Source organism: Tursiops truncatus, chromosome 3, assembly GCF_011762595.2.
Source record: "Tursiops truncatus isolate mTurTru1 chromosome 3, mTurTru1.mat.Y, whole genome shotgun sequence".
Classification (NCBI taxonomy): Eukaryota; Metazoa; Chordata; class Mammalia; order Artiodactyla; family Delphinidae; genus Tursiops; species Tursiops truncatus.
The window spans coordinates 38,990,639-39,007,867 of record NC_047036.1 but is presented as its reverse complement, the minus strand read 5'-3'; positions in this window follow the sequence as shown (position 1 = coordinate 39,007,867).

Below are 17,229 nucleotides of genomic sequence, written 5' to 3'. Positions count from 1 at the left end.
TGATAAAGTACATCTATGAAAACCCGACATACAGTTAACATCATACTTAATGATGAAAAACTACATACTTTGCCCTAAAATTGAGGCAAGGATGTTCCCTCTCACTACTCCTATTTGACATCACACTGAAAGTCCTAGCCAATGTAACATGACAAGAAAAGTATACAGACTGGGAAGGAAGAAGTAAAACTTTGTTTGCAGATGCCATGATCATGTATGTAGAAAATCCCGCAGAACTGACAAAAAACCTCTAACTAATAAATATATTAAAGATTGCTGCATTTCAGAATACGTATTGGAGGTGACTAGTACACAGCTGGTGCCTTCAAGGAGTTTCAAGTCAACTAATAAGAGTTATCAAATTATAGGTGGCAAAGGAATATCCTGAGTATCTTGTTTAAAAAACAGATACTCATGGGCTTCCCTGGTGGTGCAGTGGTTGAGAGTCCGCCTGCCGATGCAGGGGACATGGGTTCGTGCCCCGGTCCGGGAGGATCCCACATGGAGCTGCTGGGCCCATGAGCCATGGCCGCTGAGCCTGTGCGTCTGGAGCCTGTGCTCCGCAACAGGAGAGGCCACAACAGTGAGAGGTCCGCGTACCAGAAAACAAAACAAAACAAAACAAAACAAAAACAGATACTCAGACCCCATGACTTGTAACTGTGAGTCTGTAGGGCCAATTTAGGCAGTCCTCAGTTTTTATAGGTACACCTATATGGCACACTAAGACCATAATTCTAGAAACACTGGCCTCAGGATAAGGGGTATGAAAACTATGAAAAAGATAGAAAGCATGCAGTAGGTGAAAACTGTGACACAGACATGACCTCCGGGTTGTATAAAACTGACACTTTATTCTAGGTGGGTGGCTTCCCACAGTGATATTTGAATAGACTAAAATTCCAACCGTGGCCCTGGAGTCGAGTAGCTGAGCCATACTGAGCATAATTTTGCATAGGGGGCTGTGGGGATACAGAGGGGAACAGATAGCAGGGAAGGGAAGTCTTCCCAGAAGAGACCTAAGGAATTATCTACCCAAAGAAAGAGAAATAGGAAGCCTATTCCAAAAGAAAGTACCACTTACAGAGGCCTAAAAGAAGAGACAAGCAGTCGTATAGAGAGCTAATAATTCAACTTGCCTATCAAACATTATGGAGAAAAAGTACTAAGATGAAGCCTAGAGTTGGTCAGGAAACAATCACGAATAGTCTTGCATATGATATATTAAGGAGTTTTATTTCCATAGTGAGTGCAAAGGGGATCATGAAATGATTTTTAAGCAGAAGGATGCGAGTCTCATATTTCTGCCTTAAAGGGGTTGCAATTGGAAAACAGATTAGAAAGACATAAACTTGGGACTTTTGCAACTGTAGCATGATGGATTTCTTAAGCCTGCCTAAATTTTTGTAGGAAGAGACCAGTTTCTAATTTGTTTGCCACCTAAATTTCCTCCTATCCAGGAATTCATCACTTTACTCCCTGTGTCATACCTTCAGTGATTCTCGAGAGGTAGAAGCTATCATTATTTTTGTCACTTGAGCCTTCCTGAGAGTTGGAAAATTACTCATTTCACTCCCTCTAATGATCATGGGTATTACTCATTAGGATAAAATAATACTTGTTAATAATCACCAATAAATGAGGTGCTGTATTTGGCTTTATATAATAAAAAATGTCATCACAATCCCTTCCCAAGTGGTCTGTATGATTAGGGCACCTCATTGGGAATGCAAAACCCCAGAAGATATGGATCCTTCCTTGCAGAAATTAATCCTGATCACAAAATTAAGGCAAACCCTAAATAAAGATAATTCATGATAGTATATATCAAATATCAGATGAGTGGTACCTGCAATAGGTGCCTCAAAGCTTCCACATGCAGACTAACAACTGGAGAAGAGGATGCTGCTTGCAAGAGGTCATCTCACCAGGACCTCAAAAGGAAGACAAATGAATACCAGAAAGTGACAGCAAGAAGAGGCAGTCTGAAGGGGAAGACTAGTGACACCTTTAAGATTGTTTCTATTCAACACTGCTGAATATATCACTTATGCTATTTTCTTTCCCATTCCCCTGTACCTTCCCACAAATGATGTGTTTGAGAGAACAGTTCTTGTGAGATCCACCCATCATTTTAACATGATATCGCTGAACTGGAGAGGAAACAGAGATGTAGCACAATTTCACAAGATTTGTTCTTTCTGAGCATTGTCTTTGTTTTGTTCATTTTTGTTTCCAAAAGCTTAGAGCAGAGCCCAGCACATAGTAGGTATTTAAAAGAATGCCCATTGAATAAATGAATGAAGTCAAGAGTTATTTACAAGAAGTCTCATAATGCAAGTTATTATAAACTTACATCCAAATTTCAATTGTATGGGGAAAATATGTGCGAGTAAGAACACATTGCCTTAAAAGCTCCTTTAAATACAAATAATATTCAAGAGAGAACTGAACAAATATTCCACTATTTTTCAAGAGATTCTAAATTATTTTGCTATAGACTTTGATATTGGTTATTTTTTTTAAACCCAGACAATTTTTTAAAAAATTAAAAGATTATAGCAAAACTAACCAAGAGAAAAATGATCATGATCATAGATGTCTATCAATGAACAAATAATATTATGCAAACAAGAGCTAACTGAAACCTTATTTGAAGGACTGAACTCATTGTTCTTGGACAAGCCAAATTCCCTTACACAGACCCAGTTCTCTTTGATGAAGTCATCCTCCCTCCTCCCACTTCCTGCCTCCAAAACAACTTAACTAGAAGCTGGAGCTTCATTGTAACCAGAATCCCAATTTGCACACATTGGAATGTACTGAAGTAATTCAGGTCTTTCATCTTATTTAACTACTGAGCTTGGGTTTATACAAATTCATAATTGCAATTCCACACTTCAAGAAAAACATAAACAAAATTAGAAACTCTGGACAGCAACGATAATAAATGTTCAAATGGTGCCCTACAGATAAATCATATAGATACAGGATTTCAAACATCAGCCAGTGTGTGGTTCCAAGTCCTTTGAAAAGAAAGAGTTTCTTTGTGACAAGCTGATGTTAACATTTTAATTAATGGGAAGAAGTCAAATAAAAAACGATTATTCTCTATTAAATTTTTCTAAATCAAGCCACACTACACTTATGTTTAAACTATATTTTCCATTAATAAATTTACTTTAGCTATATACATAGCTTTCAAAATGTTGATATTTATATCATTCACTAAAGTGTATTCTGAAAATGACACTTTCTCTAAAGTGCAGACTGCTGTAAGCTTTATGTTAACTGAAATACTTAAATACCACTTCAAGGTCATGAAGTTGATTCTCATAATAGAAAGTCCTTTTGTTAATTTTTACTTACAAATTTAGGAGCACAAATTCCATATAGCACTCTGGTTCATGCCCTGAGTATCCCAGTGGCAAGAAGGAACTCTTGCTTGATGTATCTTTATTGTTTCTCTGCCACTGTTATGGCTACTAAAAGGTCAGCCAGAGCTTATGGCACCAAAAGGTCATTTTTGTTATTCTAAAGAGAGAAGTTTTGACATATGATATATTATGAAGAGAACAGAGACACTAACTGATGTACTGTAATCCTAATCATCCACATCTTTTATTTCTTTAAAAGAAAGAAAAGGGGAAATTCTTTTGATTTTAATCTGAAAAAAAAACCTTTTTAAAATATTCAAAATATAAAAGGAATGAGTTACATTCCCTGTGGTCCACTTAAAAAAAATTATAATTTTGGTGAAAAGAAATTAGTAATCTAAGTTACAGCATTTCAGCTCATTTGCATTATTCCTTTCGTTTTTGCTTATCCATGACACACGTTTCTATTTTCATGAGTATCGGTTTGTAGCTTGAGGAAAGCATTTTTGAAAATTGCAGGCTTATTACTAGAAGAAAAGGAAGTCAGTTCTTTTTTCACAGCTATCTTCTCCATTTTAAGTCCAAGGATTATGAAAAAAATCTGAACTTGGATCGATGAGGAGACAATTTAGCGGCCATAGGAATGTTTTTACAAACAACAAAACAATAAATCAACGAGGTGAATTCTGAAATCTTATAGTTGTGATTGTTTTTTATACATATGTATATATAGGTATGTGTGTTTGTGTGTGTGTATACATATATCTGAGAAAAAAATTCTCTGGGTTTATTTGGTTGAAGAATTAATGGTGTTACTACAATCTCTAAACACCAAACTTGAGGACGGGATCTTAATCTGGAATCTCTGGACAGACTTGATCCTACAGGAAATCTGGGAAGACTGGAAAAATACAAAAGTTTACATTAGCGGGAATAAGTCCATAGCTTTTGTCAGATTTTCAAAAGGAACTATGACAAAATCCAAGTTAAAAAATATTAGCAGCTGAGCTGTGATATGGAGGCCAGAAACTTCTGAACAGTCCAGTGTGTTCCCAAGGAATCTTTTCTGTTTCATTCACAAGGAGGGTACCTCCTTGAATAATAAACATAACAGAATTAATAGCATGATTATTTCAGGATAGACACTGTGCTGAGTGCTTAAATTTTGCTTCATAAATTATCTGCAAACATTTCACATATTATCTTTAATTCTTACAACAACCCTGGCAGTTAAGTATTATGATTACCATAGTTTAAGTGAGAAAATTAGAGCTGTATCATTTACGTTGCTACTTGAATAGGACATCTAGAACCTACATTTCAAACACTTTTAGCAGATGAACTTTTTTCTCCAGATGAAAAATGACATAGAACCATAAACAGCAAATACATGAGATCGTAATTTATATGTATGCATTTTTCTTAAGTTTTAATATATAATATTTACTCTAAAGGCAATCAGTGAGAATACGAAGGTTATCTTCCACACAAAAATTCGTAAGTAGAGATTGTAGATGAAACTAGTAACTTATAACAGCTTCAACATCCAAATTATTTCTGTATTTTGTTTTGGATTGCATTATATAAAAACAATTTTGTGTCACGTAGAACAATTGCAAATTACAACAGTTTTTTAACAGCTCATACAGAAATTCTGTGATGCTCTTCCATTTAACTCATCCAGAAGACTAAAAGAGAAAGAGCAGAAAATTGTTTCAAGGCTGAATCACTAACATTATCCAACATCTGCTCTCAACCCTTAATTGTTAAATTTTCAAGTTGAAATTGGTTGATGAACAGTTCCTCATTCATTTTAAATTATCATTCTTTGGAAAATAATTTTCAAGTGTAATTTTTATCCATTCTGCATTCAACAATGTCAGTTTCTAAAGTTAGTCAAATCACTCTGTCTCTATCAAAGTTTCAATATATATATAGCTTGTACTTCCGATAAAAACTTTAAAGCTCTGTCTTTTGGTTTTTTTGTGTTTTTTTTGCGGCTCGCGGGCCTCTAACCGCTGCGGCCCCTCCCGCCGCGGAGCACAGACGCAGCGGCCATGGCTCACGGGCCCAGCCGCTCTGCGGCACGTGGACCGGGGCACGAACCCGCGTGCCCTGCATCGGCAGGCGGACTCGCAACCACTGCGCCACCAGGAAAGCCCTAAAACAATGTTTTGATTGCTTATACTTTATCTTCGATTTTCAGTATCTACAATGACATTGATATACAGCCAAATGGAGCTTCTTTGGCTTACCCCAAATTCTAGAAGGATATACAAGATAGGGAAGGCATGTTGTATTTGAGCTAATTTTAGTTAACGAAGTTTCTTTGTTAGAAAACAGGAGTATTTCTTGTCTCACTTGAAACATTTGTACTAACACTTTGCCATGGAATAGTCAATCAATTTCCATTTTTTAAAAAATGGAAGCTTTGACACTCATTGCTGTATCACTACAAATAGCTCTGAAAAATCTGCAGTTGAAAGATCAGACCTTAACTATATAATTTGTCTGGCATTTATCTATCATGGTTATGAAAAGTGATGCATCTTAAGAACTACTAGATTTATCTGTGTATTAAACGAGGATAAGAAACCTAAATACAGGAATTCCTAGGCAGTCCAGTGGTTAGGACTCCGTCCTCGCTTTCACTGCTGAGGGCAGTAAGATCCCACAAGACACGTGGAGTGGCAAAAAGAAACAAAAACAAAAACAAAAAAAAAGTAAATACATTTTCCTGCAACACCTTTTAGAAAAACCACTATTCCTACCTTCTTTCTCTTCAGTCACTACAGCCATCATTAAATCATTGCCAGTTTATTTAATGATGTGTGAAAATTCTGTTTTATAGGTAAAAGACTATCTTTATATTGTACTTTGATATATATTTTACAAAAACTATTGGAAAATCTGCAATATCCCCCTTGCCTAGTTATATTGTTAAGATTTCATGTGATATTAGACTTCTATTTACTAATATCTTGGATGTACACTCTAGGTTTATCTCTAGATTATATCATGAGACAACAGTACCAATTGTATTTTCATCACTGCCTGTCCACTCTCATGCTTGTTGCAGTGTCTATAGTGGAAGGCTTAATGAATATTTTTCCTAATAGTGTGTGATTCTCCCTCATGTCTGATGGATTAAGTTCTTTTGAAAAAAATCCATGAATACATTTCAATGGACATATTTAAACTTTGTTGCATAAATATTTTTAGGACTATGTTCAATATATGTTTAAATTGATAATATTATTTTATGCTTGTTTATTTATGCTTCAAAATGATTTAGCAGGAAACATAAGACAATTTTTAAAATGTTATTATGTGAGACTCATTTATCCTTTAAAAAATGAGCCCATATAACAAATGACTTTTGTGTCTTCAGCTCATTTTGTGTGAGATTTTAGAACATTGCTTCATTGGATGCTTATTAGTATAGATGTAGTAGCTGTGTATTTAGTTGATCTATGTATAAATACGGGTTCACTAGTTACTTCATTTTGAACCTAAACAATCTCATCAACTCGATTGTTAAATTAATTTTAAACTTCCCCTTTTAAAATATATAGTTTCAAAGAATACAATTTCACTTTACCTTGAACCCATGTAAAATTTTAAAATTCAAAGTGAATACAAAAGCACACCAATCTTAACTCAGTCAAAAACATAGAAACAAGACAAGTAAAATCTAAAACTAAGTTTTGTGCTATCACTATCTGAGCTTGTTAGGGTTAAATACCATTGTGTATATACAGGCTATTGGCCAACGTGTCTTCAGCAGCACTGATAAAAATAAATATTTTTTGAGCACCTATCTTGTGCCAGGACTGTGCTTCATAATGGAGATAAAACAGACAACAAAAAAGAACAGTCTAGGCTCTCATCTTGATGATTTTAATTTAAATAATATGTTTGTGACACCTCTGAACTATCTCCATAGATTATTGAACAGGGATTTTTCATACCTTTCTTTTAAAGCATAGCTTGCTCTTCAAAGGAAATTAGCAATGCCAATATGTAAATCAGATCTTCTAATTGATATCCCTCCTGCACATACCGCTTCCCCCTCTCCAACAACATTCTAAAACCCTCTAGGAACCTGGGGAACACAATTAGAAAACCACTGCTTTGGATCTATCATCTCGCTTACTCTTGAGTTGGACTCTCTCATCTTTTTGGAAACAAGGATATCAAGCATACATCATACATCACAGATAATTTTCATTGTATTAATCAATTGTCTATAATGGAGTGCTTTTTCTTTGCAAAACAACATTTGCAGTTTGAGCCACTAGTAAAATTAACATATTCCTTAAATGTGTTATTTACAAATATTCATTTCATAGAACAGTTATTTCAGTTGGAAGGTTACAGATAACCACATAATTTTTTGGTTTCTGACCACATGAGAACTTCAGTAACTAGCCTATTGATTACTTCATGAAAGAGATACCTCATTAAAAATTCTAACAGAAATTGTACCACTAAAATCATTGTTGAAATATTGAACAGAAAATAATAAAACCTATCATTATTGTTCAATAATATATAATTAGTTAATTAGTCAACATTTGTAACAGAGATCTGCAGAGTATGGTATTCCTACAAGAATATAACAGTCACATAATTTTAAAAGACTAAAAAGGAAATTAAAAATAAATGTCAGAGCTATTAATATAAAACAAGCTCTGTGCACTAGTATTTTCCAAGGGTATAAGATGGAGCAGAGAAAGAGGTGTGTTTACTTCTGTGTTAATATTCTCTTTTTTCTCTGTACAGGTAATTAGAGGTTTTTCTTAAACACAAAAGTGGTTTCCTCTTTCACATCAAAATGAGGTTGAGAGAGAAAAAGTCATGTTAGTTTGAGTGATAAGACAAGAAAGTCAGTAGAGATGATTAAATAATGACACTTGTAGAGACTTGACTATACCGTTATGCTGCCTGGTTTAACCTATACTTAACACAGTAATCAGGTAAGTACACAAACGTGAACTCATCCAAAAACAAAAGTGCTCAAACCAACATATTAAGTTTCACTGGTCCTAAAAGAACAACAGGTTTCATTCCAATGTTGTTCATTATAGGTTTGTTCTGAAGGGGAGAGGTGGCCAGACCTGTCAGGGGAGGACTTGTTTGGTCTCTTTGTGTGGTATTTATAGCCCAGTCTGGTTAATGTCAATCTTCACTTTATTGGTATTCTCTTAAATCCTGAAATTTTACCCCGACTTTTCCTTATAAGCCAAGTCTTCTCGTAGAGATCTCTATGTATATTTTCAGCAATATAAAAGTTCCCTGCTTCTTCCTCACAATTCTTTTTCCTATTTGCCCTCTGTTGTGATGCTTAGTGTAAATTTCACATAAGATCTCAAGTTCGGCTTGAGTATTTGCTGTTTATATACATGGGTGCTTTTTCCCCACTCTTTAGTAACCGAAATAAACAAAATCCTTTTTCAGAGTCACAAAGGCTGAATCTTTTCTGATAGCCATTGTTAGTAATGAAAGTGGGAAAAACCGATCAATCAACTGCTAGGGAGACAAGGGCTTGTAAGCAACAGCTTCTATATTAAATAAAGTTATTCCATTCTCCATTGGGATGTATAAAAATCAAATAATTCATAATATAAAAAGTCAGATATTTTGTTTACCTATGCCTCTTTGTTTAAAACAATAAATCTTTGACATCTCTTTTTTAAAATAAGTACTTGGAATACTCTTAATACCTGGTGAGTTCCTTAACTGTCATTCCAGAGCACTTTATCTTTCTCTTCTACTGGTCTCAGTTTGGATTACAATAGATGAAATGTCAAGAAAGTAAAACAGAGATTGTGTGGACCTTAATGTGTGTATCAGTAGGAGAAAAAACACAAAAAAGCAATCTAACAGAAAAACATAGGGTGCTGTATTCTATTTAGTCATTTATTTGATGTCAATAATATATTGATATACTTTTATGAAAAAACTTGGGGGACAGAGAATTTTAGGAATACAGTAAGCAGAAACTGAGGATGATTAAGATACATTTTATTTAATTCACTATTATAGAAATCATAAGATACTTAAAGATATTTCTACTTCAACACTTTTGCATCCAAGAACTGTAATAACATTTTCTAAATTAACACCAAGAAAGAAAGTCTTCATATTCAGTATATAAATATAACAAAGGATTTGTTTTAATAGCATGTCACATTCAATATTCCTTTGTTTTCCTTTCCCCTAAGTTTTAAAGTCAATAATATATTAATTATTAGTTTCTGTGGCTGAGTTTTGATGGCTACCTTTGATAGTTATATTTCTACTGATGAAACAAATCAAGTTCTTGTTTTCTAAGTTTTAAAGGTTACATTTTTGTATTTCATGTCACTTAATTTTTAAGTTGTAAATTATTACACAATGTCAATGAGTTAACTAGAGGAGTTCCCAGTAAGTACGTTTGTAGCCTTTCTGGGTTTTTAGGAGGACAGACATATTAATACTTCAAGATTTGTCATTCTTGTTCATGCATTCAATAATATGAAGAATTTTGACTGTTAAATGTCTCCATACCCCTAAAAATATATATCTTCCCATTGATTAATTTAAAACCAAACTCTACCTACCTTTTATGTGACTCAGATGTACAAATGCAATATTTGCCAATCCTTTTCCGTCCACTTCTTTAGGTGTTAACGCATTTCATAATGTCCGCTCCTCTGACTGAATCAGTATTTACTTCTGCTCCCCAATCATTTCTATCCCAAATGCCAGATTTCATTTTTTTCAAATATGATACTTATAGGTGTGGTAAAAATATCTAAATTGATCTTTGATCAATTTTATCCTTTGATCATTTTATCAATTTTATCCTTTGATCATTTTATCCTATGTATTCTCCAAAGCATACAGTAAGTTATTACTGGTTTAAAGATCTTTTTAAAAAAATTCTAACAGTCTAATATCTCCATATACAGACCAGCTTTTAAGTCATCTATTGCCTAATACACAACATGACAACCATTGGAAATACACATTATTTACTTTATGTCTTTACTTTCCAAAGATTTTACAAATAAAGTTCTTGTAATAAACTCTCCTCTTGCATATGAACATAACTTGCTTTATTTTTAAAACCACTTTTCAGAAACTTGTAAATTGAACCATATCCCTCATTGAAAATTCCAAGTAGACAACTTAAATGTAAAAGAGCCAAAAAGAAAATTCTAGAGAATAAAGAGTAGTGTAGTTGTTCTCATGTTATGGACCTTGGAGTTACTGCAAGAGGTCCAAAGTGCTAAGCAATGCTTGAACAAAACTATAATTTTGCCATGTATGCATCAAATTCAAAGGGCTGTAAATGCCCTCATGACTACCTAAACTGAAATTGATTGAATATATTATACATTCTTCATAGCTTTGGCTTTTATGTATTTTCTCAATCAATAGGCACTGTGAACTCAGAATCAAATGGGATTTTTTTAATTATTATTTTAAAAAGAGGGCTTTTTATTTGGAAAGCACGAGAACCACTTATTTAAAGTTCATATTGTTGATGTGGACCATGTACCTGAAAATATATTTTTACTGATGAGCAGAGCTAGTGCTAATCTTCAAGTTCAAAGACACTGCAGCAGGAGCTCATGCTCTGCTTTGAGGACCCAAGGGGATCAGGAGTGTCCAGCAGTGCCTTTCACACTCTTCGTGCCACGAGGTTTGGACATTCAGGCTCTGGTTACAGAAACTGGTATACTTGGTGAATGACTCTTCACCTCTGGTCCGAAAGATTCTTGAGATTTCTTTTTTTTTTAAGTCTCTCTCTCTCTCTGGAATTGCTGCTTGTGTGTCTGAACTGCCCTGGCGGCTACGGACGCTTCCTGCCTGTCCACAGCTCAGCTGTAATGTTTGAAGTGGTGTCTTGGTGTGTCAATGAGCAGGGCAGTCTGTAAAAAACAAATTTGTTTGCAAAAGATGTTTTTAAAAATCTTTCAAAGCACTTCAAAGACCGCTTCGGTTTTCCAAAACCCTTTGAACTAGCAGCGTTTCAGAATAAGAGTGAATTTCACATTATTAGAATTTCCTATGAAAAAGCTGGCCCCAAAAATGCCTCCTTTTAAAATAAGTTCAAATGTTTGTTGAAATAGTATCAAATCTTGCAACTAGTAACATCTAAGTACTGATGGATTTCTTGTGTGGAGAGTCGAACCAACTATATTGATAATCTAATGCAAAGAAATAGTTTAAATGTTAATTTTGCATATGTTGACTCATACTGTATCATTGATTTTGGTTACAAAAGAATTTCAAAATATCAGGTGTGACATTTTTCGATTAAGTTTAACCTTTAGAAAAACAGTGTGACAAAACCTGTCACAATTACTTTTATCATCGTCTCCAAGTGTGCCTTTCTTTGAAGTTAACCTTCCCACATATAATTGTCTACATAAAAGCCTCTTATAAAAATATTTCTTTATATAACTGGAAGTCTACCATCATTCTTTTTCCCTAAGAATACTTGCCCTGCATTTCTTTGCCTGAGGTCTATTTTTTCCAAAGGAACCGGCTGCTACTTTCAAATCTTTATTACATCTCTGTATGGGTGAAACTATGCACTTCACTGCACCCGTCTACATTCAGGTTCTGGAACATCTCTAAATTAAGGACAACTATGAGTTCTGGCTCTGCCAAGCCTCAGGATTTGAGAGGAAAAGTGGTTACAAGTCAGGGTTAAAAAAAAATAAAGGAGTAAAATTTAGCCTGGAATTTTATTTCAGCTGAAAAGTTATGCTTGATATTTTCTGACCAGGTTGTCCATTGAAAACATTTTTTTTTTCTAATTTTCATGGGCAATAACCTCCTTTCTTTCTGAAGAGTATGACCTGATATTTCTGCACAAAATACATAATATTCCTGGAACTTCCTTGTTGCTCCTGGAAACCCGTGCCATTTCTTCTGTCTCTCATAGGCTGGATGCATTTTAATTGTTAAAAGGTCTTCAAAAATTGATTTATGTTTTCATTATGGAAATATTTATTGTGGTTTGAGTGGAAAATATAATAACTGTGATGTGAAGGAAAGGGACAAGGGAGTCTAAGAAAGGGAATAAAAATTAGTTTAATGTAACATCTTTCTTCTCTACAGTCATTCCTTTTATAATATATCTTATTTGCATCTATTTCCAGGAAAATAATGCTATCATTCAGTATGGCTTTTATTTGTTTCTTAATTGCTATGGCCACCTAAGGTAGGGGAGAGGGGTGGAGTTCCCAGTGGAGAGAGGAGCAATAAATCAAAAATTGTTTTTTAAATAATATTTAGTTCCTGTCTAGTTTTAGTTCCTGAAATTCAAATTCTTATCGCCTACATTCTTGTTGATGTCTGAGATAAGAATAAAAACTTCTTTTGGAATCCAAAAGTAAAAATCCTTATATAAATATAATATTTTTAGCAATACTCAGAAGTGTTTGAGACTTTCTCTTTATGATGTTAAACCCCATGACCAGGTAGATCATAAACTTCTGGCCACTCAACCATATGACTGCTACTGCCTAAGATTTTGACTGAGCCAAAGGTAATAACTCAAGGCTTTGACATCTTGTTCATAGAGACTAAGACTAAAAGTCTAGCCCAAACCCCAAGGGGGCAAAAAGGCTAAAAATAACTCCTTTCCTCCATTGCTTTCCAGTTGAAGATGTGGGGGAAGACTGAAAGTTGAATCATATTATCACCGTGTTTTAGATATGGAAAGCAGTTTTTAGATAATCCAAACTCTACATTTCATAAATAAAGAGTAGACATGACAGAGCTTTTTAGATGTTCTAACTCAACAGAACAGTGATTTTTCTACTCTACCACAAGGCTTTTGTATTTTAGACACAATTATTTACCTAGATTACTAAAGTAGCTTTTCAACTAGGTTGTCTTTCCCTGATCTCCTCCCTTTATACTTCATTTTACACATGACTTCCAGTTGAATAGTCCTAAACATTAATTTGATCATGACACTCTCCTACCTCACATCTTTCAATGATACACTAGAGTCAAAGCAAAATATTTCCTTCGAAGTGGGATGCTCTAACTCAGAGACCCATTCATATCTTATTCCTTCTGTGATGCCTTCCTTGGCCTCACCAGCTCAGTGACATGTTCTTAGGATTTATTGCTTAACCCAATTCCAAACTGTAATTCATTAATGGATGAATTTTATAAACTATAATATACTTTATAAGTTATTGTGATTATTATTTTCCTTGCTATTCTTCATAATGTCTTGTTACAGAAAAGTATGCATATTAAGTAGTCATTTAAATGTATGACACATTAATTAACATACATGATTTGTGATGCTGTAGTAAATTGTCGAGATAACATGATGAGAATGATGAGGTTGATGATGAAGGAAAGAAGGAAGAGAAAGCACATAACAAACATGAGTTAAATGATAAATATAAAACAACCATAATTGGAAAGTTGTTCTTGGACAACACCCACGTGCTTTCTTTGGTGGTTCTTCGCATTTTCCTCACTTACTCAATGACCTAATTCTATTTTAGCAGCTCCACAACTTAGCTCTGCAAATACTTAACTAGACTGTTGATAAGAAAAGTATGGCTTCATATTTTCATTGTCTATCATCTTTATTAAAATCTACCCAACCTTGTTCTAGTTCTTGGTCATGAGAGTTAATTGTCTGTGTTCTTCCCTGCTTACCAGTATAAGATCTAATAAAAAAGTTCTGAAAGAGCTTACCTAACCCACTGGCCAGCATTCGAGATATAATTACTGAAATATTCCAGAAAATGGCTTCTTGTGCTCTTCAGTTCTTTCGCTTACTTTCTGAAGATGTTCTCAATGATTTCACCCACAAGCATCAGCTAAAGTAAAACAAAGCTAGAAAAGAAGTTGAAAAGTTGTCGAAGAATCACCCTCCACAAGACTTTTGACAAGATAGCTTCACAGAGGAATTCTTTCCAAATTTCAGTAATTGGACATAATTTATGCTATAATAAAAATAATTCTAGAGCACACACATTTAAAAGCCTTCAAATTAATTTAATGGTAGTTATAAATCCAAAATGTGACACAGATGAACAAATAAAGAACACGACAGACACTTTTAACTTATTAGCTATATATACAGAAATTCCTAAAGTAAATATAGGAGTTAATTTTTTAAATCATTCAGAATAACTAAATAGAACTTTTAACAAGAATGGCAGAAAATTTATTCATATAACATATCAATTAGTTAAAGGAGCAAAATAAATGGAGATTAAAAGAAAACATTTAATTTACCATAAATTCTTCCCAGGAACAAAACAAAGGAACTCTTAGTAACCATTGGAAAAATAGCTATTTCTTTGCCATGATCAAGATTACTTAGCCTAAGCTTATAGCTGACTTCATGTTAAATGGCAAAACATTAAAGGCTTTAAAAAATTAATTTAGGAACAAGACTAGATATTACAAATGTAGATATTTTAGTCAATATCATATATAAAACATAAAGAAGAAATATAGCTACTGGAAAGAAGAAACAAATATTACAATTATTTGCTAATACAAAACTGTCTAGAAAAATGCTACAAATTGAACTGAAAACCTGTTAGAACTAGTAAGGTGGATTAGCAAATTGACAAGATACAACATAAATACAAAGAAAAAGCTTTTTCTCTATAGTAATAATAAATAGTTAAATTTATAAAAATATTCTATTCATAGCAATAAGCATATAAAATAAAAGGCAAAACTTCAATAAGAAATATACAAAACCTAAAAGAAGAAAATTGTTAAAAATTTACTAAGAAATGTAAATGAAGACTTCAATAAAAGGGAGACTTGCCAAGTTTCTGGCTGAGAAGAATTAATAATATATAGACATCAATACTTTCAAAGTAATTTTTAATTTTAGCATTTTAGTATATGTAGAACTTAGTAATTTTAAATTATACTTGATGAGGAAAATGGCTCTGAATAGGCCAGAAAAGTTTTGTAAGAAGCAAGATTGAGGAAGGGAATATATGCCATATCAGAAATTAAAATGTACTCTAAATATACTATAATCAACTGTATTTATATAAATATCAGTAGTCAGAGAGTGGAAGAAAAATGTTACCCAGAAGTAGTTCTTACTTCTTAGAACAATTTAGAAATAACCTTAGAAATGAATGGAGAAAGAAAGACAGTAAAGAAATGATGCTGGAAAATTTAGTTAAGCCTTTCATTAAAAAATTAGGGGGCTTCCCTGGTGGCGCAGTGGTTGAGTCCGCCTGCCGATGCAGGGGACGCGGGTTCGTGCCCCGGTCCGGGAAGATCCCGCGCGCCGCGGAGCGGCTGGGCCCGTGAGCCATGGCCGCTGAGCCTGCGCATCCGGAGCCTGTGCTCCGCAACGAGAGAGGCTACAACAGTGAGAGGCCCACATACCGCAAAAAAAAAAAAAAAAAAAATTAGATGTTACTAGAAAATAAATTCTACCAAGGTAAGATTTTTGTCTATTTTAGTCACAGCTCCATCCTTAGCACTTAAAGTAATGCCTGGCATTAAAGAGTTGTTGCATGAATAGATTAAAGAGATTCCCCCACACAACATATGAAAATAAATTCCAAATGTATTAAATATTTAATATGTATAATGTAGTGAAATATAGCATTATAACTAGAAAATGTAAATCAGTAGTATGTTTATTATTTTAATTTCTGATATAATATACATTCTCTTTCTTAATCTTCCTTTCTCTAAACATTTTTCTGGCCAATTCACAGCTACAATTTAAAAATATTTTTTGTGTTTTACACTAGGGGAAGAATTTCTAAATATAAAGCAATGAAAGGAATTAAAAGACAAAAATGTATTTGAATGTCCTTCCAACAATATTTACAAGTTTTTACAATGTATACATCATCATAATAAAATTAATGAAGAAGATGAAAAATAAGAGTTTTTAAGAGAGGGGGAAAACAGTAACATACAACTTTTATGTTTATATAAATATATTCTTTAAAATAATGGGAAAGAACACACTAAAATATTAACAGAGCTTCTTTCTAGATGTTGAAATTGCAAGCAATCTCAAATTATTTCCATTTTTTGTATTTTTCCATTTCCTTACTATAATTTATAAATAATACTTTTTTTTGTAAAGCCATAAATAAGAGGTAAATTAAAAGCCACAGTGCCATTATTTTAAGTGAATTCTCTGACCATCTTTACTTAAGCTATTTATTGAAGCTTATCATGCTTGGCCTTAATTCAAGTACATTTTGGAAACAGGAATTCCACAAGAAAGCACTGCCTATTACAAATTAAGAATATGCAATTTTGAACTATTATTTATCAAATTTAAATACGTTCAAAAATGCAATCAGGATTTCATCTTTCTCATCAAAGAATCTCTCCTTTACCAACTTCACTAATATAATTAAATTTATTTTTTAATGAACATCAATATATTTTCTCTTCTGTCATTATAGTGTAAATCAAAAATTTAATAAGAATTTAGTAGTGATTCCAGCTATATAACTTTTACAGTTACAACTATTTAAGTTTGGTTTCAACAAACTTATTACTATGATTCTCATTTGGTGAAATCTTACTTATTTACCCAAATAGCTATACTTTGGAACTCATTTTCCCTGGGCAGGTCATTCTATTTCTATTACTCTTTCCTGGTGACAGTAATGGCTCTGGAATTTCTTTACAGAAGGCACTGCAGGATGTATCTTAAAGGTTTTTGTTTGTTTGTTTGTTTGTTTTAGATTGCATGTTTGTTTGATTGGCTAATTGATAGTGCAGACTCTCCACCAACTCTTTGTCTCCTCGGCCTGAGGTTGTAAGAAAGAAGGCAAAATTCTGATGTATTTAATTTGTTTGCTCG